Source organism: Onychostruthus taczanowskii, unplaced genomic scaffold (assembly GCF_017590055.1).
Source record: "Onychostruthus taczanowskii isolate IOZ18803 unplaced genomic scaffold, ASM1759005v1 scaffold11, whole genome shotgun sequence".
NCBI classification, from domain to species: domain Eukaryota; kingdom Metazoa; phylum Chordata; class Aves; order Passeriformes; family Passeridae; genus Onychostruthus; species Onychostruthus taczanowskii.
Window position 1 is genome coordinate 14838839 of NW_024497629.1, and position 27599 is coordinate 14866437.

The 27599-nt window shown below is 37.1% G+C and overlaps 1 long non-coding RNA gene across 1 annotated transcript; it reads left to right on the forward strand.

Annotated features, from left to right (window-relative positions):
* Window positions 1–888: 888 nt before the first annotated feature.
* On the forward strand, window positions 889–19847 carry LOC121344371. The gene is made up of 7 exons (XR_005953827.1): window positions 889–1703; window positions 2919–3053; window positions 3595–3871; window positions 9411–10017; window positions 15604–15812; window positions 17573–17698; window positions 17854–19847. It is a non-coding gene; the product is annotated as an uncharacterized LOC121344371 (long non-coding RNA).
* The last annotated feature ends 7752 nt before the right edge of the window (window positions 19848–27599 follow it).

Here is a 27599-nt window from a genome sequence, read left to right on the forward strand (position 1 = left end):
GCTAATTTTCAACAGTGAGATTCAATTAACATGTGGGACATAACTTCAATAGCAGCTGAGAGAGAGAGGGTCTTTCTGAATAGATTGAGATTTGTTAAATTACAAGTTATTTAATACTTGCTAGTCAACTGATTTTTTTGTTTGTTTGTATTGTTTTTGTCTAAGAGGGTTTTTGTTTTTGTCTAGGTGGCTGGCAGTTCTTTTGTGCAGGCTGGTCACTGATTTTTCTCCCTGCTGTAAAAATCTACAAGGCTATTGCAGTAGTCCCATGTAGTCTTGCCACATTAAGTGAAACCTAATTCTTTCTCCAGATCATGGATTTAGGGACAAGGTCTTGAATCAAAGAATGAGACCCTCTCATTTTGAAAGGTGTACAACTCAACAGCAATGAGGCATCTCTTCCCTTACTGGGGAGGAAAAATGAAGCTTTTGTCACTGTAAAAGGTATGTGACAGGTACAGTTGTATTTGCATTCAGAAATGGGGATCATTAAAGACCTTGAGCTGGATGCAGCCCTTTGTGTAGCATCAGGCTGAAATGTTGAGTCTCAGGCTTGTCATATTATTAAAACAAATGGGGTCATATGAAGTGACATGTTGTTGGGCACTGGCAAGGTTTGGTCCCCAAGGACTTTCGCCTGTGCTAAAATCTGCTTATTAGCCAACTGGGCATTCATATTTAATCTTGGTGCTGAAACTTTCTTGCAGGTAAATCTTAATTTGTGAGCTCTTTGCATTCTCTTGTGAGTCAAGAAGTTAAACTAATTTGATATTGCACTCCCTTGATAATGAAAAAGGCTGATGAGAAAAAGACAGAGTTTACAGTACTGTGTCTCATTAAATCATTTTGTATTTCAGTAGCAGGATGATTTATCTTTCAAGTGGTGTTTGTGATAAAGGATGGATAAAACCTGTTCAAAAATAGTAAAAATGCAAATGTTAATTATTTTTTATTACAATAAAATTAAAATTTCTGCTAAATGTCATGGCTGAATGGTGCCAGAAGATGTACAAAAAGCCTCATATCCATCTATGAGATGTAATATTGCCAATAGCTGGAATTTCCAGTGCATCATCTCATAAAGGTGAAGCATGGAGCATGGACCTCTAGGACTTGGAAGTCCTAGACTGATGCTAATACCTCAGTGTTCATTTAAAACATATGAATTCAATTCTAATCTGGTGGTTGTTGTGCAGAAAAACTAAAGAACCTGAACTAGAAAAGGCAGCAAATAGAAAAGTTTGCCCTTCAGGGCCAGGGGGAAGTCAAGTGCATTTAACACTTCTCAAGAGAACTGGACTCCCACTGTCCAACTGTCCACTTTAACCACATCATTCACAAGTGTGGTCTCCCCAGATGCACTCAAAGAAGAATATCTTCTGGTTGCTGCCACTGGAGCAACTTAGCAAACTACCTGAGCAATTTGGCAAACTATCTGCTACGGAGCCCCTTTCTTTGGAGGTGTCATGGAGTCAGGGAAGACTGGCTACATGAACTGTCCTTGTTAGAACTGCAATCTGCCCCTCACCACCATTTTCCCTTGTGATCATTCCCTCATGACAGGACAGAAGCAAATCAATTTATTAGATTTAACCCCTACTCTTGATTGCTGCTGAACTGGTTGAAGAGAAAGGGATGCTGAAAGCAGCTGTACACTGAATTTTTCTTTCTGATGGGCTGCAGAAAGTCCCACTGGGTGTGAGGTGAGCATCCCTGGCTTGTAATTTTATCATAAACCTCAAGACTGACTGTTAATAATGTATGAACATAATAAGATTACTTTTATGTCATGTGGAATTAAAATGGTGCGAGGATCAAGATTTTTTAGAAAAGGAACTGCTTAAAATCAACTCCAAAACAATTAGTTGTATGGGAGCTTGATTTCCAGGTACAGCAATGTCCTTATCTGTGCCTTCTTGGTCATGTTCACATAATAGTCTACTTACTGCAATATACAATAATGCAATGTAAGATTCACATAACAGAACTGTTATCTTTATCTATAAACTCTTAAATAAATTCTTTATACAAACAAGTATGCTGTTCTTTTCATAATGGCAGCTTGCTACTCTAAAGAAAATTTTTGTATGCTTATTAACATAATTGTCACATAATACTGCTGCTCTTGACAAGAGCAATATAAGCCATTCTTTTTCATAGCTTTTGAATAAAAACCCAATATTCTTGAAGTACTTTTATAAAAATTAAGATTATCCAGAATTCAATTCACATTGATCTTTAGTATTTACTGTTTAGAGGGGAAATCTAGGGTCTAGGCAGTACCTAGTTCTGCATGTCCTCATTAGAAAGATGCATAAATCAAGCAGTTTAACTCATGCACAGGTAGAAACCCAAACTCATCAACATCTAAAATGATCATTTATACTTCATGAAACAAATGTTTTAGGTTATGGGTGAAGACAAAAGGGAGAAAAAGGAGCTGATTTCTTATCAGAATAAGAGTAGAAACATGCTCATGATGCCAAGAGATGTGCTAAACGTTACCCATAATGACAAAATGCAGGTCATATACACAGGTTCCTAAATCCAGGCTAATGAATATTTGGCCATGTGTATCCTCTGTGCAGTGCTGCAGTGCTCATGAATCAAATAATGGCTGCATCTTTGGAAAATGCTGAATCCTAGAAATGCTAATGAGGCAATATGCAGAAGTCATAACTGTTGCCACTGTCAAGTGGCCATGAAAATTATTATCTGTTAAGATATTGGAGGCAGAGCTACTATCCTCTCAGTTCTCATGGAACTTATCTGATTTACTAGCTAGTCGTTGCATCAAGATTTTTAGTTTGTCATGGCAACCTGAGAAGAGAGAGTAGTAGGATGCCATCAGGCAGCAGTCATAACGCAAGCATAAGTTAAATGCCTCTAAAGTTAATGATGCAAACTCTTCATTGCAGCTGCGGGGCACACAGTGTGACCTGGGGGAGGTGCACAGATGCTGTAAATTACTTTGGATGCCAGTAGCATGACCCTGGGCCAGCTGTGTATCAGACCAGACTGGTGGCATAGGTTACGATAATACAACTGCTGCTGTGAGTAATCCCGAGTGGCTGTTGTGGCAGACGTAATGCCAGTGTCACGCATAAGTCCCTTTTTCTTTCCTTTTCCTTCCTTACTCTGGCTGTAAGGTTGAGGGCAACCTAGGATCTGCTGCATTTTTTCTGCCCCACTAGGGAATTATCCCACCCTGAATAATCTTTCCATTGCTGCTGGACCTTATTATTCAGCAAAATGCTGTAAGTCATCTTGAGCACAAGACAAGCCAAGACAATATACTTTCTCTTGCTTTGCATATTTTTGTGTTTTACATTATATTTTATTGTAATAGCATGGACACTCATTTTGCTTTAATTGCAAATCTTGGATCCAAGAAAATACTTTTAACAATATCAAATAACTATTCACCTGGGTAAAAATGGTAACAGAAAAGCAATGTTATTGACAAAATTATCTGTCAGGGCAACAGCATCCCCTCTGCAGCTTTCACAGTGTGATGTTATTAGTGCATGTGAAAGCTGCCTGCCTGCTCTGCTGCCTGCTTTTTAGTGATAAGTTTTATCTATTATGTTGCAGGAACTTTTGGTCAAAGCCTTGTATATTTTGCAGTTTTCTGAATATATCTCAAGATCTTCAGGTTTTATCATCTGCAGATAATTGCTGCAAACAAACAGATATTATTCAAGTGGAAGAAGAGGAAAACACATCTGCAGCAACACCGGCAAACAGAAGTTTGGAGGTAGCAAATGAATCATGTGAAACTAGGACAGACCTAGCAAGGAACAGACACTGTTCATCTGTGCAGTAAAACCCACTTACTTTAAGCCACAGCTGTAAAATTAATGGAGCTTTGGTAAGCTGCCACTCCCTGGGGATAATAGTAAGTTTATGTGTTATATGAATGTAAGATTTCTTACATTCTCCTTTCCTTTTCCTGGTAACCTAGTTTGCTGAAGTCCTTTCTACGCAACCATCTTCTCTTTCTTTTTTTTTTTTTTTTTTTTTTTTTTTTTTTTTTTTCTTTTTTTCCCATGGAATATGCCAAGACCTCTCATAAAGCAGTCACTATATTAGGAGACAGAAACTCACAAAGCCTGGGTAAATGTCAGCACCGTGGAACAACTTTCACCCCTGAAAGGTTAGAGTGCAGTTCCAGCACATTGTGGTCCAGTCAGCAAGAAACCAGCCAAGCACATCAGTTCAGCATAATACCACATTATTACATTTATCTGGCCAGCATTAAATGTGCTGCAGCCTCATGCTTTGTTTTCTTTGACTCCGAATGAATGAAGCAGCTTTTGTAGGCCATCCTAAAGCTGTTCATTCAAAGATTAGGAAAAGGCCATGTTGTCTGATGGGGGATTTAGACTGAATGGAAACACCTAACACCAAACCCATGATCCTCAATCCTTCATCCAGCTTCTCTTTAATCTTCACAATTTACATTTGCTAAATAATTAGAATATAACATCACAGTTACCTGGTAGCACTGTAGCTGTAGTGGGAACAGGGAGCTCCTGGGCCAAACTTGCATCTGTCAGATTCTGTCTTTTTCTCTTGTGTCCTCAGAAAGCATTTACAGAGAGCTGATTCTTATCTTAGACAATTCCACCTACAAAAAGCTGTAACTTGAGAGAACTCGTTTGATTGGTTTGAGGGTAGAGAGGAATGTGTCTAAGAACTCTCCAGGCTGCAAATCCCAAATGGAAGACTGTGCTGCCTGGTACTACTGGACACCTACTAAGTGTAAACCCTTTCTTCAGGACTCTTCCCCTGAGGCTGCTCTGTGCCTGGTATAGTGTTTCTTGTGGGTCTAGTTGTCCTGCATTGGGATGCCTAAAGGCTAGGTAAAGCACTGCTTAAAAGTTTGATTCCTAAATTCTTGTGGGATTGGTTGCTGTGCATACAGGAAATACTTTGGAAGTCTTAATTTTCTTATCTGTTTATCAAATTAGTCAATTAGTCAATTGAATTTGAAAAACACATGCCAGGGACAGGTGTTTACTTTGCTACAATTTGCATATATGTGCACATACTTTTTTTTTTAACCAGACAGCAGCACTAAGAAGACAAGAGGGTTGTATGTTACTAGACCCTCCACATGCTTATTGATTACACATTACATTACAGTAGAGATTATATATTGATTCCATAGCATTTTTAATGACATTTTCATGACCATCATGACTGACTTTTTAGAAGACTAGATAAATCACCCATCTGGTGATTGCTCAGTGCTAATGACTTCTTTTCCTTGGGTGATTATTCTGTAGGAGATAATTGTACAACCTATGAACGTTTCTAAAGCTGTGTTTTGTGTGGGTGAGCCAACACTTCATTGAAGGGGTCTGCATGTTACAACTTTGCTGTTTCCTAGGGCAGGCTGCCGATCTCTGCCTTCATTTTTCTGAACATTATCAGAACATCTAATTTCTATTACACTTTAGGGTCATGCTCAGTTACCAATTTTAAACAGTTTCTGTGATGTTGACAGTTTTAATTTGTTCCACTTGGTATGTTAGCAGGCCTATTGTTTGTTCAAAGTAGATTTTTGTGTTTCTAAAAGAGACAGTTTCTGTATTTCCTCAATGCAATGCAATTTGTACCCATATTGCCGCACCAGACATCTCCTTAAGGGCAAGTCTAATTGAAGTTGCTTGATTTCTGCTACCAATCAGAGTTTTTTCAAACTGGGTTTCTTTTTAACTGTAATGCTTTAAGCTTCTCCTGTATTAGCAGGCTCACTCAGGTGTAACATTTTCTCTGAATCTCTCCGCTTGACCACAGCCCTCTGGTTCACTTTAGTCAGTCTCCCAACTAAAATTTAAAAAGCACTTGATGAGCTCTGAGACTGATTAATACTTATGAGAATTTACTTCTCCTTTCTTAAAATGATTGCATCTAAATTAAGCCATAAATCTAGCTCTGACTCACCTTTCAGCCAGCTGTGCCCTAGCTGGACTCCCAGCAGAGCAGGACAGGATTCTGGGTGGATGCAAGGACCAGAGTCTAGACCTCCTCATTCAGTAGTCATTTAAGGGTCCTTTAACTAGTCATTTAAGATAATGTTTCAACAGTTACTAAGCAAGTCACTTTATTCTTCTTACGTCCCTTTTTTCTTGGGAGAAGATGAATTTGCTGTTAGTTTCAACTGTGCAGTGTGTTTTGCAGGGGGAAATGTAAGTCTGTATGCCCTTGCATTGGAATGAATAGTTTGTAAAAGAGAGGAGGAAGGTGGAAAATTTCATGGTATGTGCTATTTGAGGCTTTTATTTTCCTCTTTGATTTCAGCAAAACGGCAAGTGCTTGATGTTTGTGTATCTCTTCTATATCCAAGAATAAACAAAACTTTGATAAATTTGATTATCTCATCATTGAGAATGTAATAATCTGTGGATTTTTGGACCTTCATGTAATGTACATTTTAAATACCTTTTGTTTGTGATGAATTTATGTTAGCCTTTTGTTGTAGGAATATATCAAAAAATGACTTTTTCTTTTCTTTCCAAGTAAATCACTAATCGTGACAAGCTTTCTTTTTCTCAGCAATCAATAAGCTGTTTTTTCCATTTGGTTTTCCAAGCACACATGAGACTTATACTGCCTCCATTTCCTCTTTCAACATTTTGATGTTTTACATTTTAATTGAATTTGGATGTGTCTTTACTGAACAGCTGTCAGGAAGAGATACATGAAAGCAGAGAGGCAAGAGAGACTGATGGTTGGACCAGGAAATATACACCGGTGTGTTCAGCTTCCCTACCAAGAGCAATCTTTGCTGCTGGGGTAACCTCTGCCCCTGGCTTCCCTTTTTTTCCCCCAAAGCCATTTTTTCCCATTAGGAAAGGCACTTAATGAAGAATGCAGGCAAGGAAATTGGGTCACACAGAAGAAGGGGGAGGATGGAACCGACGACAGAGATGGTCAGGGTGGTTGTCAGGAGAGTTGTTGCTTGCAATCTCAGTGTGGTGGTATGTTCTAACTGCAAAATCCTATCAGAGCAAACCAATATTTAATTTTTAGTACAGACTTTTAGTCCAATAAGTGGAGGATTTATGGGTCCTCTCTGTCATGCAGTTTCTGCATGCTGAACGTTGTCTTGGCTACTGAGTGTGTAAGGTAGTAGTAAATCAAAAGTTTTCTGCAAATCGTACAAGATCTGTTATCGTCTTTGATTTGGGAAGTCTAACAGAAAAAATTACTTATTTTGGGAACCAACATGAATGATGTAGTAACATTAGAAGAATTAAAGCAAACCCACTGCCCAGTTTTATCTTCAGCTCATTTCTACTTTCTTGTGTCACTACATACATAGACTCAAAAATTAGTTTCTTTTGTGAAAAAAAAAAAACCTTAGGATACTAATTCAGACCTTTACTAGGTGAATATAGATGTTGTGAAGGCTTTGCCTTCACAAATATTTCAGGAAGGCTAAGCAGCAGCTAGATAATTGATGATGAATTGTCTGATACTTAGACATTGTGGAAACAGCCTAGACCCAGGCCCAGAGCTAACACAGACCCACAGAATTCCATTGAAACCACATTCCTTGATAAAGTTCAGCATATTTCCCTAAGTAGTAATATACACTAGTTAGAGTATTTCACAAATTACAGTATAGATATTATGAAAAAATGCACTTCATAAATCAAAATTTTTCATTCTTAATAAAAAATAATATGCATAAGGATCCAATTGTACACCATAAAGAATGTTCTATTTTGAAAGTATTTTTAGAGTGCAATATTTTCATCCCATATATAACATTATAAAATTTTCCAATTAAATAAAGTTATGTGTATACAAACATAATTTTTGCTGAGAAATGCTACTATTATTGCTCCCTGTGAATATAAAGTTATGTAAGGAAAACATTATGTGTATACAAACATAATTTTTGCACGAGACTTAAATTGAAAATAGTAAAAAAGACAGAGACTGAGAAATGCTACTATTATTGCTCCCTGTGAATATAAAGTTATGTAAGGAAAACTTTGTCCCACGGGGTTGATGAACTTTGAGTGTATTATTATGGGAAGGAGAATTCCTCAATAGAAAATGAGTATTCAAGATAAGTTCCTGAGGATGCATTTGGATTCTGGTAAATTTTTGCTGATAAAATTCTATCTATCATGTCTTTATGCCTTGGTTCAATTCTAAGTTGTTCACTAAATCTGTATATGCTAGAAACGCATGGGACTGCTGCAGTTTACTAAATCATGCTATGAAAGATTAGAATTGTTCTGCGTAAGCCTCAGGAGACCTGGGGTAGTTCATGAAGATTTCATTAAGCATTTTCTCTTGAATTTATCATCCGTTAACTGATGAAATAGATGTACGAACAGACTACTAGCTGTGTTAGAACCTCTCAAATCCACTATCATGTGAGGGAAAATTGTTGTACATTTATTTTCTTGACAGAAAAAATTTCAGGAGGTCAAGCTTTCTCATTTACATCAACTTCTAGCAAAGAATACTTTCATAACAAGAATTTTATATTTCAATACATTGTAGCTTTACTAGTACTGCCAATGTCATGAACGGTGAGAATAAAGAGTAACATTCCTCAAATGACACTGAAAAGTACAGATATTTTTTCTTCCATTCAGCAGATCTGAGTAAATTTTTACTAGAAAGGCTCTTTGCCATTAACATACAGTTTACATATAATACAGCTCTTTTAAGCCAATGAAAGTATTTATGACACATTTATTCATTTTGTGATAATGAGTAAGGCTTTATTGGGTCAGCGCACCAAATTGCAATGTGTATTACTTTGTTTACTTTTAAGAGAGGTTGGAATTGAGATATTATAGTCAGTGATACTAATGATAATATAATTTATTAGAGTTTACATCAGATGTTGACATTTTAAATCCATAGTCCAAATTAATTAATTATGACCAGCAGCAGAGCATTATATTCAACTTACTGCCGTCTCCTAGAATTTATTGAAAAATGGTCTTGTTTCACCTTATATATCAGAATCAGTTTGCAGAAAGTTTTTTTGCTGCAGAGGTATCTCTCTTAAATTTGTACCACAGATTAAAAAAAGAGGAAATGTTTAAAATGTCATTAAAATTGAGTAATAAATTTTTCAGTTTAAAAAAGAGAGGAGGAGGAGAACTAATTTCTCATTTCTCATCAAAGGTAGGCAACTAATTAGTCTCACTCCAATTAATACTTGGGTTATATAAAAGATGATTGATTCTGTCTAGGTTTTTTATTCTTTGAACATATGGCAACAAGGAACACAGAAAGTTTTAATCTGTCATATTTGTGCTTGTACCTTAAAGTGTGAATATATGGGTTATGCACAGGCAGTGGTCTGTTATTTTGGCTGCAGAGATAAGTGCATGCTATTCAATCATTTTTATTTCCACTGTTTACAGCTGATAAAGAACAGATCTTGGCCATGCAGAAAGCATGTTGATCACCTATATTGTGTACAGATGGCTTTTGAAAGTGTATCCAGACTGGTGATTCCAGAACAGAGCTGAGAATATAACAAAAATGGTGACATGTAATATTTAGTCTCACGGTAAGATGCAGAATCTGGACACAAAATGGCCTTCCAAAAAAACCCATCTAGATTGTCTCAATTTCCTAAAGCTAGTCCCATGCTGCTGCCCACTCACTGCACCCCTCCCTCCCCCTTTTCCCAGATCCTGCTTTATCACCCTTTTTTAAATCTGCTGTTTGAATTTCCATTCCCATGCACAAGCAGACCCTGGCACAAGTTCAGCCAGGGAAGGCTTGTACTCCAACCTTTCTCCTATAGGAACAGGTTCCAAGTGCTCTGCCCAAGAAATTGCTTGCCCAATACAAGCTTGCCTGGAGTTATATGAAAGCAGACCCGAGGGAAATGGGTGGAACAAAAGCCCTTGCTGAAGATGGCGTATAGGATGATGGAGGAGAAGGGTAATGGTCAAGCTCAACAGCCCAGGAACATTTCACAATGTCTTGGACTCCTCATTCCTAAAGCTCAGCCTGCCACTGGTAGGAGCAGTGCCAGAGAAAGTTATGCAGTAAAATTGTTACTTGTGCTGTTTCTAACAGACTAGTTATGAGTCGCCCCATTTTGGGGAAAATTTTACTCCTCTTGTCATCCTCTCAGCCCCTCATTTCAGAGGTGGTGATTTAGAAAAGGAGTTTGCTAACCTGGGTGTAAATTTACCTTAAAAAAAAGTAAAAATAAAAAAAAAATTAAATATGGACAGGTTGAACAGGTGGATGTTTTAAGCTCTGTCATGTTCACTATGGGTGAAAATTTCTCCTGCTTGCAGAGCTTTTGCAGGAATAGAGGGAAGATCTCTGCCAAGAAAGATGCACAACTAAGTTCTCTAATTAAATGAATGCCGACCTTAGCATACTGTCCTCTGTCACTTTCAGTTGCTTTTATGAGCTCTCTGCCTTGGTCTCTCTCTGCATCCTTTATACATTTACTTTTTTTCCTTATTTTCTTTTTTTTTTTTTTTCCCAAAAAAAAAAAAAAAAAAAAAAAAAAAAAAAAAAGCATAAATGATGAGAGTATTTGCCAAGTAACTGATTAGATCAAGTGCAAATCCTTATATAAGGAAGGGCTAGAATGTGAGGAGATGCAGACAAATGCAAGTTTTTCAGTGGCACGGAACACTGGTCCACTGCAAACTGCTACAAGCACTGTGTCAACCACCTCGGTGGTTCTCGGCATTTCTGCTGTTCAGAAATATTTGCTGGCACAGGTCACAGCAGCACATTCTGCAGCTCTTCCCTAACTGCCTCTGCACTGGCCTGCTGCAAAGGGAAAATATTGCTGAGATGTCGATTACCTCAGCTAGACTTCTCTATTCTGCTTCTTTTTCTCTTCCACATGAATGTGCCATGCAGAGGTAGTATAAAGTTAGGCTGTTATTAAAAAAGCTTCTCCTTGAGCCAGCAAAACTGCTGTTAGGCACTATTACTAATTAGTGACCTCCTGCTCAATGCCATCTCTCCAAAATCTAACCTGTGTCAAAATATCCTTTCTAGAATGATGATGTTAGAATGCACAGAAAATGAGGCAAAAGTAATTAACTCATCCTGAACAAACAATACACTGACAATTTGAGCAGAATATAATTGATCAATGTTCCTTCTGTAAGCATTTTGTGGACCTACCTTGTAAATTAAATCAATTCCTTATAAAGAAGTAAAAATCCAATACCGTTACTTCACTTTTCATATAATTTACTAGAGAATTATTTTTTTCTGTAACAAAGCATATTTTCTGCACTGTTAAACAACATCCATCTTAATGAGGTCTGCCTCCTTCAGGTTTGTATGTTTTCTTGACTGGGTGGCTTGCCTGCTTGAGAAAGGGAGTTTTTGAATTATGAAAATGAGAAAATCTCATGTCCACAAACTGCTCTCTATGATATTCATGATATGATATACATGTTAACAGAAGAATTATTAATTTTCAAACATAATTATTCAGGGTTTTGCTTTCTCAGAGGCTTATAAACTAACAGTAAATACTATATTGTTCTGCTCATTCCACTGAATCTGGGAACAGAGTATTTCAGTGGACTGGATATGAAACCACCATCCTTTCATTTTTCCAGCATTTCCAAAGTACTTCTGCTTTTGCAAACTGCACCTTGAATGGCACCAACTGTGAGCAGTTTGTTGCTCTGTGATGAGGCACTTTGCTTTCTTGGACTGAAAGGGAGCTTCAGGAGCCAGATCCTCAGCTGGTGTGAATTTATGAATATATGAATAGTGTAGAAGTAAATACATTGCCATTTAGGCTGCCTGCTGATGTTCCCTTTCATTTCCTTAGAGTGATGTGTGTCATCCCACTCACATAAACCTAACCACGGCTGATGTTATTCAAGATGTTATTTGCAAAGCAGAAGGGCTTTGCTCTCTGTAAGGGAAAAGGAGCAGTGGTCCTCCATCCACTTCATTCTCTCCTCCACTGAAAAGCTGTTCACAGGCTATTGGCTCAAGAAAATCACCACAGTATTTACTTTTAAAGCAGAAAGCAATAATCTTCCACTCAAGGGCACATAAGGAAATTACAAAAAAAAATGGAATTATGTTAGTTTACTCTGTTTTTAAGGGTATATTTTTAACACTTGACCAATATTTGATTTTCCTCACACTGGTTTCTATTGAAAATAGCTTGTGTTCCTGGTGCCCACCAATTAAGTTCAGGCTTCATTATGTAAAGCTTCTTCCAACCTCAGATATTCTGTGTTTGTAAACAATGCGTTCAATGACAGGGACAAATGCATGACACTATTTTACAGAACAATACACCACCACCTTTGTGTCTTCTTGTTGCTAGGGTAGAAGAGTTCCATAGAGTAAAGTGCCAACAATCAAGACATGTATTTATACCACAGGTGTAGAAACAAGTGTCTGCAATGAATTATATTTTCCTGTCTGAAGGACAAATTAAAAGAATATCCAACAGTAAAAAAAAGCCTTGATTTACAAGTAGTGATTTTACATAAATGTGGTAAAAATAAAACCAGCTTTTTTACTTCTTTTTTTTTCCTTTTGAGCCTTTTGTTTGCTTAGCTAATAACACATTGAAAAGGTATTAGAAGTTTAATGGAGTTTACTATCAGTTAGATTCAGACTTTTTATTCCTAAAGGATAGTTAAAATTATTTGAATTCTTCTCTTCACTAAACATGTCTAAAATGAAATTAAAGAAAGCATATGAAAGTTCTTTCAAGGCTCCATTCAGATATAATATTTGTTCAATGAACAGAACCCTTGCTTTAAAAAAAAAAAACAAAAAAAACAAAACAACCTAATTCCTCTGCTCTTTGTTGGATTATGCATTTTTTTGGATTATGCAATATTTCTATTGGTATAGTTAGGGGAATAATAATTTTAATTTTTAAATTGATTGGTAGATACTCTGCATCTATGTCAATTGCTTGATGGAGAATATCCCCTGGAGCTATATAAAAGAGACAAAATAAACCAACAAGAAGCCTAGTTTAATCTCAATTGTTTTAAAAGGGTTTGGACTCTAGTAAAAAAATACAGTAAAATTTACCACATAAACCTGCTACATAAATCGAACACAGAAAAAGCAGGTGTTAGTAAAACAGAACTTGTAACAGTATCAAATGTAAATTTGGAGATTTGTAGAGGTATGGAAAATACAGTCCTATTTTAACAAAACCCCCATAACAATGTCTACCTTCTGTGAATCTCTTGAACGAAGAAAATCTTTGCAATATGCCATGTTATATAGAAAAGCTGGCTTTCTGCTGTAGTACATTCTTACTGCAATATAGAGGAATCAAATGCATGAAATGGACACTATATTCTGTACGAAGAGGGCACAGAACAGAAGACCTTAACGTGCAGAATTGAAAATTTGGAGTCAGCAGAGAGACAGGAAAACCTGAGAGTGTAGAAGATTGTGAGAGAATCCCAGCTAACCCTGAACATCAATAGGTGTCATGTGCTCTAGGTTCTTGTAGCCATTGTGGCAAAGAAAACCTTTAAAGAATATTTGAAGGAAGATAATACAGGTATGAGGATGACTTTTGAGCCATTTTCTATTCTTATTTCAATGAGTCATGGCAAGCTTAACTCTCAGCCCAGAGTTTTCCTCTCTTCTAGGACTGTGAACCAATATCACAGCTAAATGCTGTTTCATGCTCCTCAGTATTTCATGCCGTTGTACCAAAATCATGGGATTGCCAGGTACTCCCACAGATCACAGATTTTCCCGAGGGTTTAATTTCAGAAATATATTTGTTCCTGTGTATTTGTGTATACACAAATTTGTATACACAAATGTATGCTAGGCATTCTTGTCCCTGCAGTTTACCCTTAAACAACCAGGCAGATTTTTTAAAAGTTGCAAGCCTCAAATTTCCAGCATGTTCATATCTGCTGTGATTCTCTCTGTGGGGGACTGTTACAATTCCTGTGGTACCAGTGGGTTCCACAAGTTTACCTTTCTTTGGTCTCACTGTCATGCACTGTAGGCTCCAAATCTGGTCCTCTCAGCACTCTAGTTTGTGATCCTGCTCGCCCTCTTGCCTGGTGCTGGTGCCTACCTTGGCTGCTCTGTGGGTGTCTGTCATCAAACAAACCTTTTCATGGTCAATTTGTAGTACAGCAGCAAAACAGAAGGACTGCCAAAAGGTTTATAGGACAACTGCTCTTTAATTTGATTGTATAAATGGTGTGTAGGTCTGTACAAAAGAAGTAAACCACGCATATGTATTGCTAGTTATACTCAACCCTTAGAAATAATCTTTGGAATATGGATTCCATGTTTCTGGAGTGCCTTTTCTTAAATGTGCCCTCTTTTTCTATTATAAGCTCATAGAGTGCCTCCTTGCCCCGATTTTTTTTCCTATTTGGCCCCTTGTGTTTGTTCATTCCCAGCTAAATTAATAATAGAGATGAATTCTCTCTGCCACAAGAGCAGGCTCTTAAAGTTCCTTTCCTAGTTCAGTGGTTTCAAAGTCTGAACTCATGTGTAATTTTTATGGGATGTCTAAATTGTGAGATTAAGTAGAGATAAAACAAACTGCTTGGAAGTGGTTTGGCAGCACAACATATCACTAAATGAGCGCTAATTTACTCAAATGAGAAGGAGAGTATGTTAGTACACAGATGCAGTATGTGTTGTGGATTATCTGTGAGCTTAATTTTACCACAGCTCATCTCCTTTTTAATCTTTTAATCAAATTTAGGCAAGAACAGTGGTATTGGCATTACTTATTTTGTATATACTGGTTTTACACAGATAGGCATATTGAAAAATGTGCAAGTCCTCACAATCTTCTTAGCCTGAACAGAACAAACATGTGCATGCTGTTTGGCACTTGCAGGCAGAGTCTGTTGAAACAAATTATTTATTTAGATTCATTTATCCCACAGCATCAAATTAAAGAGGCAAACCAAGTCACTATACCTCCTAGCTGCAATACAGAACAACACAGTATTTCCACAATGCTTTTAAATATATGATGACCTATCATGGTTTATTGTGTCTGCTGTAAGCAACATCTGAGATTTAGTGTTATTTTTGTGGTAGAATGTATGAATGTATTTTTTTAATAGGAGTCTTTTGGATAAACATATGCCTGTCTTTTTAGCTTTACTAAGACAGTTGGACAGGTCTGGTTATAAATTATTTATTCTCTTTTTGTTTATAGTCATTATTTCAGTTATATATTACCGTCTTCATGCACTTAACTGCTTTTGTGTTTTTACCTTGTGACAAAGCCCTGTGAAATACTTTTGTTGACATTAATTAGAGAAAAAGCTGAGTAAGTTTGGATGTTTATGATAAAATATTCAGAAGACAATAGGAACTTGGCCTTAAGTGCTGTAGTTTTTAACCATGCACATCTTAGGATGACTAGATGTTCTCATTCCAAATGGATGTTCATTATTTGTTACTGCCACTTTTTTGAGTTGACTAGCTGTTTTATTGAATGTATTTCGGAATCAGCGGCTGTCAATAACCCTTAAAAGAGTTATTTCTGTGGAAGGAATCTTAACATTTTTGAAGACAGTAGGTCTTGGGACCTTTGAGTCCTCATTGTTTTTCAGCAATATTTCTATCTCTTAGGAATACTGTGTAAACTTGAGGACCAGTGTATTGTACTTCTTCTGAAAGCCAATGAAATACAAGTGACAAACAATAACAACAGTGACTTCCCTGAAAATGAACTGCAAAACAAAGAAGGCTAACTTTTCCATTCACAGTACTTCAATAAAAAAAGTTCTTGAGCATTACCAAGGCTGCAATGCACACTAATTTTTGCACTCAAACAAAAGGTCAGCTTTAAGCCCAGACCCACAGGCAATCTCCAAGAGCTTCTGAGCTTAACCCATGCGTGCAGTTCAGGGAGATGATGCAAAGGCCATGGTTGAGAGCAAGGCTTTGCCTGCAAGCCATCCAGCCCCACTCCTTAAATTCTAAGCACTACAATGCTAAGTGACAAACAGCAGATCTCTTGCTCCTGGTTTCCTGCCCTTTATGGACCATGATTATTTGATTGGTTAAAAGTAGAATGCTGATCCTTAGAATGGTATTGTGGGAAGAAAAGGGGCCAATATTTATAGAAAAGATATATACATAAATTAAGGTGTAATTAGAGAAGCTTCATTGAACTCCTCTCTACTGCTTCTGTTCATCAGGATTAGCTAGATATCTACCATGCCAGATCTCTCCAGTTGGTTGTGTGTGCTAACATACACTACACTGTCAAAAGGCAACACCAGCTGTAGTTTTTATACACTCTTTAGCACAGATTTCCTATACTGAGACAGAAACTAAAAATAGCTCTGCATAAAATAGGAGCATCTCCTAATAGTATTACTGATACTTTTCCCAACAAAATGTAGTGAACAAACAGTCAAGTCACTGACCAAGTGCCTTTGTAGCACACTTGGGAGATCTGATGTTTTAAGGATCTCAGGAGGTTCTGGTCTGTGGCAGTCTGGCCTCCACTGACAGCCGAGGCCCTGTCCAGCCACTCCCCTCCTCTCCCCCACAATGGGGCAGAGGAGCAAATGGGTAAAAGAAGAGTGAGAAAATCCATGGGCTGAGATAGTGACAGGGACATAATTTACACCGGCAAACTCTTGTGGGAAAAAAAACCCAACCAGCCTTGACTTGGGAAAATTAATTTTGTTTGTTGCCAATTGATATGAATACTTAATTATTGATTTGGGTATTGAAAATTAGCAACAAGACAAAAAAGCGAACATTAAAGCAGTGAGAGAAAGCACACAACTCCTCCTTCCCCAGGTTCAAAAGACACCTTCTCTTCTCCCCCTTGTTCTTGCAGCAGGCACCCTCTGTTCCTCCCATGACAGAATAGGGCTTGCAGGATGGTCTGTAGTCTGGATATTTTAGGGCTTTTTTTGCCACTTCATACTTCTCAACCTTTTTTTTTTTTGTGTTTGCTTTTGTTGTTTTTTTTTTTTTTTTTCTGGTGACAAAGCCTTTTGAAATACTTTTGCTGGCAATAATTGCAGAACGAACTAAGGAAGTTTGGGTGTTTATGATAAATCTGTGCTGCCCTGGAGGTCTTCCGTGGCTGAAGTCCCTTTGGGAATATCTGCTTCTTCTCTCTTTTTCCTCCTGTCCCCCATCCCACAGGGCTGTTTCTCTGACTTTTCCCCTTCAATCCTCACTACCTCTGTATCATTTTTGCCCTTTCTTACATACACTTTGCCAGAAGCACTCCCACCCCATCCATGGGGCTTAGCTGTGTCCTGTAGTGGGTTGGTTGGAGCTGGCTGGAATGGGCTGGAATCTCTGGCTCAAGGCAGTCCTGGCCTCCCCTCACAGAGCTCCCCTGCACCCTCTGCTGCTGCTGCAGCCTGGGCATGCAATATACACACACATATACTTACACACAACGTTATCTTAAAAGTTAGTGGGAGAGTCTCCTGTTTGCAGTTCAGTTGAGGACACTGAGATGCTGAGTATTGTATGAACGAACTTCTAGTCCAGTCTTAAAAATAGAAATGCATAGAAGTTGAATGCTTTAGTGTTTACCACTCATCTTGAAATCACTCTACTACAGCTGCAGGTGAAGGTGTCTTGATGCACTGAGATCAGAGCTGAACTTCAGAGTGAATGTTGTCAAATGACACTGCAACGTTCCAAGCTTGAAGCCAGTGCTTTAAAAGTGAATTAACTCTGGTATAAGGTAAGTTATAAACATGGAGAAATTCAGATATGCTGAGCAACTTGACTCCTACTTATTGGGTTGTTTCTTGACAGAGTCCTCCCTCTAGTCTTTCCAAACTAGCTTTTATCAGTGGCTTTTTTTTTTTTTTTTTTTTTTTTTTTTTTAATACCAAGAAATTTGTGGATTTTTAAGAAAATATGCTTTCCATCACCTCAGAGCTATGGATGTTAACACCTGCTGCTGGCAGTATTCAGTCAGTCAATCTGTCATCTTCCCTGAAAATAGATTAAATAAGCTATATATAATTGCTCTTATTGGCTAAAAAGAGGAAGATTCACGGAAATATTAGAGACTGATAGACTAAAGACTACTAAAGTGGTATGACATATTTATGGAAGCACAGAAGCACAGAACAATTGAGGTTGGAAAGGTCTGCTGAAGATAATGCACTCCAAGCTCAAGCAGGGTCAAAGCAGATTATCCAGGACCATATCCAGTTGGGTTTAAGAATCGAGACTCTGCACCTTCCTTGGCCAATCTGTTCAGCTGTTTGACCATCCCTGCAGTAAAACAGAGTTTTGCTGTGCCCAGGTGTATTCTCAGGTGTTTCAATTTCTGCCCATTGCCTTTCTTTCTGCCAGTGGAAATTATTGAGGAGAGTTTTTGCTCCTTCTCATCAGGTATTTATGAACAATGGTAAGATCTCTCCTGAGTTCCCAGATTCCTCTGGGGTCCCTCTCAACATTCCAGATCTCTAAGCCTCTCCCTATATGTCAGATGCTTCAATCATTCAATCATCTTCATGACTCTGAGGTGTATTTAGCCTATCATGTCCATACCTTTCTTGTTTCCCACCCCTGCTCAATCAGACAACATCTCAATATTTCATGCACACTGGCTGTCTTAGAAGTTAGTAGACTTTGTAGACTTAGAACTTAGTAAAGAAATTTAATGCTTAAAAATATTGTTATAACCCTATAGTAAGAACTGCTTTTGGATGCATTACACTTATTTATATTGATTATTTATATTGTGTGGTATAGTGTGGTAACCAATGTAAAAATAATTATAACTTTTAATAACAATTAATAAATTAATTTAATTAATAAATTTGTTAAATTTAATATTTAATATTTAAAAATAACAGGAGTCCTATCAGACTAATTAAAGCCTTGTCTACTGTAAATCTTTTAATTTACTTTTTATTTTTTGTAAATAACAGAAGTTTACCCTTGGTCTATCATTTTAGTATTTATTTATGTAACATTTTCTTTATGATCATGAAGTAATTTACCAGGCAAGTCCAGCCATGACATAACTATTGATGGAAAAATAAGCAATGAGAACTGCGTATTCTCATGCAGAAATAGAAATACTAGGGTAAGTGTTCAGATGCCCCAAAAAAGGCACTTAAATGCTGAAAAATAAGTTAGTCTAGGTAAGAAATGAAGACAGTCTGCTGGGGAAGAATGTAAATCTTGGAAAATAAGGCTTCAAGATACCCAGAATATCCAGCTCCTCGTGTCTTCCACAGTGTAATGCTGGGGGCAAGAAGAAGTAATGTGATCCTTGTGTAGGTAAAGAGTAGCTATAGGGTCATGAGCTTGCCTTTAGCTGCACTGCTGTGCAGGCTGAAATGATAATCCATTGCATCTGCCTCTGTAATTCAAGGAGGGTGTATTGAGACAGCTTGAAGGAAGGCACTCAAAGTGATCTATGAATTGCAAAACAATGTGAGACTCATAGTGCTCAACCCTTCGAGCTTGTTGAAAAGCAGCCTGAAAGATCATTTCACACATAAGTGAATCTGATGGGTGGAAACTTTATAACATTCTTAGAAAAAGTCAGAACAGGATTCAGTGACTGGTGGTTAATGTTAGAAAACATTAGCCTTAAGGTAAGAAGACTTTTACTTGCTGTGCAGATAATTAAACATTGGGGAGGTGCTGGACTCACCATAGTTCAGAGAAATATAAATTAGCTTGGAGAATAAAAAAAGGGGGAAATAAAAGAAAGAAAAAAACTTTACTTCACCTAAGAAGGGTACTGCCCAAAGAAGGGTAACTCAGAATTAGGACACATGGTGTTAGAGAATGCCACTTCAAATATTTTCTCCAGGAGTCAGAGGAAAATTTTCCTCTAGGCAAAATCAAGGAAGTTTTTTTGCTTGTTTGTGTGTTTTAGTTTTCTTTCTTTCTTTCTTTCTTTCTTTCCTTTTTTTTTTTTTTTTTTTTTTTTTTTGGTGGATTTTTTTATATGTTGAGATTGGGGGATTTTTGTGTTTGCTTTTGTGTGGTATTTTAGTTGTTTAGGAGGGATGTTTTTTGCTGTTTTTGTTTTGTTTTTTTAAATTTATTTTTGTTTTGTTTTGCTCACTCTTACCTCAGAGGTGACCAAGACAGTGTAAGGCAGTGCCCTAAGGCCAACCATGTCACTTGGCTGGGGAATAAAACAATCATTTGTGTTAAGAAAAATACAGATTGAACAACTGTCAGGACTTGAAGTGGAAAGAAGTATTTTTGCCACTCATATTCACAGGGCTGCAGAGTTCCTTCTTTTTTTCCTCCTTGGCAACCCAAAGCAGAGAGTATCCTGCAGGATTATTGAAGTGTATATCTATTTTGTTCTCTGCTACTCTGGGGCCCTGAAGTGATACTGAGCTTCCCTGCTTCATTGCAGTGCTATGCAACAGTCTCAGCCTCTATGAAGTGAAATGCTTTAACATAAAACATTTGGGATTTTTTTTTTTTTTTTGGTACTAATTAAAGGGTTGCTGGGTGAAAATAAATGGTCTGTGTTACCCAGGAAATCAGTCTGGATGAAGATCCCTGAAGCCTCAAACTCCATGGAGCGATGGAAGGTTAATCAAAGTACTACATAGAAGCACAATAAGACCCATTCCTTTAAAATGGTTATGACTCATGGGATCCAGATATAAATTCTGAGTAGCTCTTGTTCCTCCTCTCCCATTAGAGGGCAATGTTTGTGTAGGCAAAATTTCCATTAAAGTCATCATCATCCATTTGCATATATATTCAGGGTATTAAAAACTAGTGCCAAGTTTTATCTGTTTAAACCATCAACCCATGTCTGTTTAATGTTTCCTCAAATGATATTGGAATAAAGGAGCTTGTGTAGAACAGGCATCAGTGATATTAATAATGACTTCTCCCACACCAGTAGATACAATTGTAGAGAAAGTTGTATTGTTTGGGTGTTTGTCAATGAGCTGGGAGTTCACTGTAAGTCAAAAATGTCAATAAGTTTAGGAACTGATGTTTCTAATTAAATGTTTACTTTGTTTGCCTTGGGTTTTGAAAAGAGATAAGAAGCTGCTTCATGCTGATAAACAAATATGCATACAACACACGGGGACAATGAGATCACTAACTGCTTTGCAATATGTGGAATTATTACTTTTTCACTTCATTTAAATAAGAATTATAATACTTAATAGAATGTCTGTTTATACAGGTCTAGGGCATGCTCAAGGTTACGCTGATGAAAATGGAAATCAAAGTTGATAAGGTGGTCTGTTTGTTGCTTGGCAAGTTGTGACAGATAATCACTACCATATTTTCAGATGTGTGACCTGTAAATTATTGTAAATCCCTCAGTTTCATGAGTGCTACAGGTGATGTATGTGTACAGGTTTTGTAAAGACCTCAGCTGAGAAGACCCTTCTTTTAAAAGCTTGCTCTGTTCTTATTAGTACTACCTTTTCATGTGAATTTCATTTTACTTCTTACTTATTGAAGTCTTGTATGGATTGTCTTGAGGACTTATTTACAAGGGTAAAGACTTTATGGCTATATGCTGAAGTTTGTATTTCCTTTACAGCAAAATTAAAAATTGGAAACATTCCAGTGCTACTTGGTGCTGGATCTTTCTCTTTGTGTTTTTGACTGTATTTGGCATTGATTTTGGAGAACTAAAGCTTACAGTCTCCAAGTGAAATTATGTAAGATTTGCAAACACCCAGGGTCTTTTTTTGTTGAGAAGTGTGGTTCAGCAATGGAAAAGAAAACAAGAACAAAAGTCAAACACTGAATAAAAACCATAACTTTGTTCTTTTATTTATGTTGCTTTAGGCAATCACTAATGTTTTTTTCAGCTCAGTTTGATCCAAGAAACTATTTCTCTTGAATAATTTGCACATTATAAAGCTACACAGAAAATAGAATATGTAAGTGGAGCATATTATTTTGTTTCCTATCTTTCTCCATGCCTACAGATGACCTGTTTGGGGAGGGAAGTTTTAAAGCATGTGAATTTATCTATAAGGCTGGTAATTGAGCATCAGAAAAAAGAATCTATTCTCTTCATGTGTTTCCTTCTCTTCTGTAGTGAAAGGTTAATGTATCAAAGTGTGATGAAAGCATACATGAGGAAAAAGATAAAACAAGTGGAATTTGATGCTACCCTCCTACTCTGCTCTCATGACACACCACTTGAAGTGCTGTGTCCAGCTCTGGAGCCCCCAACACAAGAACAGCATGGACCTGATAAAGCGGGTCCAGAGGAAGCCACAAATATGATCAGAGGGCTGGAGCATCTCTCCTGTGAGGACAGGCTGAGAGACCTGGGGCTGCTTAACCTGGGGAAGAGAAGGTTCTGGGGGACCTTAGAGCAGCCTTTAGCACTTGGTCAGTACCTAAAGGGACTTACAAGAGAGCTGGAGAGGGACTTTTTACAAACACATGTAGTGACAGGACAAGGGGGAATGGCTCTAAACTGAAAAAGGGTAGGTTTAGATTGGCTGTTTGGAAGAAATTATTTTCTGTGGGAGTGATGAGGCAATTGCACAGGTTGCCCAAAGAAGCTGTGCAAGCCTAATCCCTGGAAGTGTTCACAGTCAGCTTGGAGGGGTTATGAACAACCTGTTCTAGTGGAAAGTGACCCTGCCTGTGGTAGGGTGGTTGGAGCTGGATGATTTTTTAGGCCCTTTCCAACACAAACATGGGTTAGGCTGAATTTTCAGAGCGTATCTCAACTCACACCAATAGTACCTTGCTCCTCACACAATACACCTGCAGTTACCAGTTCCTTTTGAAGTTCTTCCAAATCAATATAGTTCCCTTCTCAGTTTCTGTGTTCCTGCCCGTGCTCTATGTGACAGTATTTGAACCGTGAGAAAATGGCCTTTTCTAGGCAGAAAAACATCGCTGTCTTTCCACTGAATTGCACTTTCTGCAATGCTGTGCAAATGTGGTAACAACATTTGCCAGAAAATAAGACCATACAAGAATAAGCATGACTTTGTAAGGAAGAAAATTCCTGTTAGATGGATGATGTGCCTCCTTTTCTGTGCTCACAGCATTATTCCTGGATTTTATACTAACCCTATGTAGCATCAAATACAGATTCAGAAATGAGATACAGAGCAGGAAACTTGGACTAGTCTGAGGTTCAAGCCAACATTACTGACACTGTTGTCAAACCTAGCTCTTTTTGGTAACACACTTAAGCAAACTCTTTTCTGCCATATATCTCACTGCATATTGATCATGTGTCCTCCTGAGATGCTTAATCCTTCTCTGAGACCATTAGAAAATAACAGCTAACTAAACAAACATGAATCCTGCTGAAAGGTGTAAAATTCTACAGTTTAACCACATCTTTTTGCTACTCTGCTAGTAAACATGATAATGTCAAGGAATATTTCTGCATGCGGGAACTTCATCTTATGAGTTGCCAGAGCAGCTAATGACATGCTTTTTGATTTCATACTTTCTCAGAAGATTTTTTTGGCATGGTTCAGGATTGACATGGGCTATGGACCACTCTCACTAGACAACTTGCACTCAGATATCTTATGTATTGGAGGATAACTTAATAGGAATTATAAAAGTGCTTTGCCTAGCCAGGTCATTCTGAAGATTCTTGCTTGGCATATCTTGTGTACTAGTAAAGTCATGGTCTTAAATGTTCTCTGGGTCTCTCCCTGCTGTCTGCAAAGACTACTCACAGCCAGGGACTCTAATCTTCACTTTTTCCAAGAGAAATTCTTATTCAGTGAAAAAGAAGCCAAAGAGACTTTTTATACTGCCTTCCTCCAGAAGAGAAGCAAAGCCCTTCATTACCTCTCTGTTGGTCTTTTGGTTGTTCAGATTAGATGAATGAAATAAATTCCTGTTTTATCCTATAAACATAATCACTGAAAACTTTTTAACAGCTTCCTTCTTATTTCAGTTCCTTTGTTATAGGTGCACATCTGGTACCAAGAAAACTTGGGAATATCAGGATTTAAAAATCATTTTGCTTAGTTTACACATAGATGTGGGCTTTCCTTTATTGTTCCAAGAGTTTTCTTGTCAAATATCAAGGGTTTATTGCAAACCAGAGGTATTAAATTTATTCTAAAATGTTTAAATAATGGTGACAAAGTATTTGTTTTGCTCACAGTACTTAAAAGTTGTAGAAGTGTTTTTACCCGTGACACACAAAAATGTCTTGGGCACAAAACAGAGTCAGAAAAATTACTTTATGAAAGTTTGATATTTGGTAAATTTGAGTGTAAATATAAACAAATAATATTCTAATATAAACCCATGTAGCCTTAGGTAATGAGGCTGCTGCATAATGCGATTTCTCTAATACATGAAATTATCAAAGAGATTATATCTTGCTAACTTTTAAGCTAATTTTAGCCCCGATGGATCCTAAGCAATAGAGGCTCATATCTGTTTTAAAACACTGCAAACAGAAGAAGGTGCTTTCATTGCTAGTTTGCTAGTAGAATGACTAGCGTAAAGCTGGGCATTGCTGAGTTTGGCTCTTCTGCAGCATAAACACTATTGTGCTGATCTGAGAACAGGCAAGAACCATGGCAGTCAGGAATTAAGGTCCTGAAGCACAGCCAAAACTGTTCTTATGAGTCCAAGTGCACCCTACAAGGCTGATAAACTCTTCTGCAGAGCTGCAGAGTTTGCCAGAAAGACTTTACATCTTCTCACTATGTCACAGCCTTTTCTCAGCTCCGGTCAAAACTCAGAATCTAAAGCGTCAATTTTTTTTCTTTTAAACCTGCTGTTTTCATTCCTCCAACAAAATGAATTAAAAATGTATCTGAAACTGATTATAAGGAAAAGAAAGAATTTAATCTGGTCTGCAAGAAAAACTGTTTCATGTTTTTTCAGGGTCTTGTAAAATTTTATTAACTGTATGGGAATTTTGTCCTTATGTTTGTGTTTCAAAGAAAAGAAATGGAAGCCTGTAATTTTTTTTCCAAAATAAAAGTTTAATATGCTGCTTTTCTCGAAATTATATGTACTTGTTAAAAGTTGTGTTTCCTAATTTTGATATACAGTTATAGCTGTTAGCAACCAATTTCTGACTTTTATTTTAACCTTTATGTGGATAACATCTTTTGTAAATAAAATCTCTGCAGGCACAAAGAATATAAACCATTTGCTTTTGTATGAGAATGTCTTGCTTCTGAAATCCTTCTCCTCACTTCATCTTTTCATTTAATACAGGAGACTGTTCAGTTCCAGTCCCAAACTGTCAGAACTGTTTTGTATTTCAGTGCAGCAAAAACTAGCTGTGCAATTTCTATATTCTGTTTACAGCTAGATACACACATTTAGAATCAGAAATAGCAGTAATAGCTCAAGGTACAACTGTAAATTAACTGCAGATCCATATTTATTTTAATTATGTTTACTGAAATTACTGTAATGACAGGAAATTAACATGTGTGTTTACATAATACAGGAATTAAAATTGATCACAAGGTGCTAAATGTTGACATTTGTCATTCTCTGAAAGTACCTTGGAGTTTTTGGGTTTTTTTCTTTGTGCAAAAAGCATAAATTACAGAATGACCTGGAATGCTCTATGTGATGGACTATCATATGACCATTTCATCAATAAAATCTGTATCACTTGTTCAATAAGGGGAGAAGAGAAAAAAAATAATCATCTGCAGGTTTGATAAATTGGAATGTTACTAATTCTATGGCATTTCAGTTCTAAACTCCCTGTCAGAGCTGTCTGAGAGAAGTGGAAATTTCCTCCAAGCCAGTGCATAGATCGCAGCCCATGGCCCCATTCTGCTGGAGATTATTCTGAGGCTACTGCAGTAGTCTAGTAACTAACTAAATCTCATTAAATTAGATTTGTGAATAAGCTAGATTTCTCTTTTTTTTACTTGTTTTCTTTTTTTTTAAATATATTTTGGAAAAAAATCTCTAATGTCCCCCTATCACTATAACCAAAGAAAAATCAAAACCAAAGTCTGAACAATGCAACCAAGAGTACTAAAAATGTTTAAACCAAAAATTACTTGCTATGTAATTCAGTTAATGTTGTGGCACTTTATTGTGCACTTGGTAGAGATTTTTATTAGTGCGTGTGACAGGAGACAATGGTGACTACTGATCAATCATCATGTAATTAGAACAAAATTAGGTTTCCCTTCTTTTAAAATCCTTAATGAACCTATTTTCAAATTTTAATATTCTTTTGTAACCAGATCATTCCCTTGTGCCCTGACAATCTCTATTAATGTCATAGAAAATAGATTAATATATGTGAGAAAATATAATATTATTTTGCATAATTGCATCCATTTCCCCTCAAAAGGTTCCTATTAGGAAAAGATAAAGACCATTTAAAAGTAAAAATTACTTTGCATATTAAAACAGCCGTGAGATATTTCAACTGTCAGATTATTGTATAATATGTGAGCATTATGTCCTTTTCCCAGAATTTGAGGAAGTTTAGAAGGAAAAGAAATGGGTTTTATATTGTGGCTCTTGGTCCCATATTTATTGATAAATATTATTTCTCCTGTTTTTTTTTTTTCCTCAGGCATCACTCAAGATGTTTATAGATAAGAGAATCTTGGAATAGGTCAGGGCAGAAAGGCGCTTAAGAATCATCCAGTTGCAAGCCCCCTGCAATGGGCAGGGACACCTTCCACTACACCAGGTTACCCTAAAGCCCCATCCAACCTGGTCTTGAAGAGAAGAGCTTGAGCACATTGGAGCAACAGTAGGCATTGCCTATATTACAGCCCTGAATTTACTTATATCACCTATATCTATGACCAGAGCATATTTTTTTTTTCTTTAACGAGAATCTCCTTTAATATGTGGGCTATGAGGTAACAAAAAGATGGTTTTCAAACAATTTCTTCATCCTGCAGTACTTGTGGTTCCTTATAGATTGCTTTCTCTTGCCTAAGGCTGAGAACGTTGAAAAGTATATAACAGCTTGCCTCTCTCAAAGAAAAATATAATTTTATTGTATGTTCTTTTACTTGGGTTTATTAATTGCCCACATTGAGCCACATCATCAAAAACAGCATCCCTAGACATGTGAGGATGAAGGTTTAGAGCAGAGACCACCTCCACCCACTGGGAGGGCGAATAATAAGGCAAGAGATGAGACACAGCACACATCCTGCCCACCACTGAGAAGCAGGGATCTATGGATCACTAAATCAGAGAACTGTTTGGGTTTGAAGTCCAAAATATTGGACACAACTTACTTGTCTTAGATTAATGCCAAAACATATGGTAGTAAGATGACATGTAATTATGCTAGAACAAAAAATCCCCTCAGTGTCAGCAATATTTATTTTATTTGAAATAAAATGAAGAGAGATGCAAAATGCTTTCTATTTTATCATTCATATTTATAAAAAAATTCTTCTATAGCAGACAACTGGCATGCTGTTTTTCAGAGTCTGATACTTAAGATACTGGAAATTATGTCTTGTTCAATATTTAAATTTAAGCACTTGGATTTTCTTTTAGCTCCAGCTATTCAACTGAAAGAACATGTTTATAGTTACTATTGAATTATCGTATCAATTTATAGTTGTTGGGAGCTTTCTTTCTAGATCAGATATCTCTTCATCTGAATAATTTTTCGATAAAGGTTAGATTTCTTTAAGTTCAATTCCACTTTG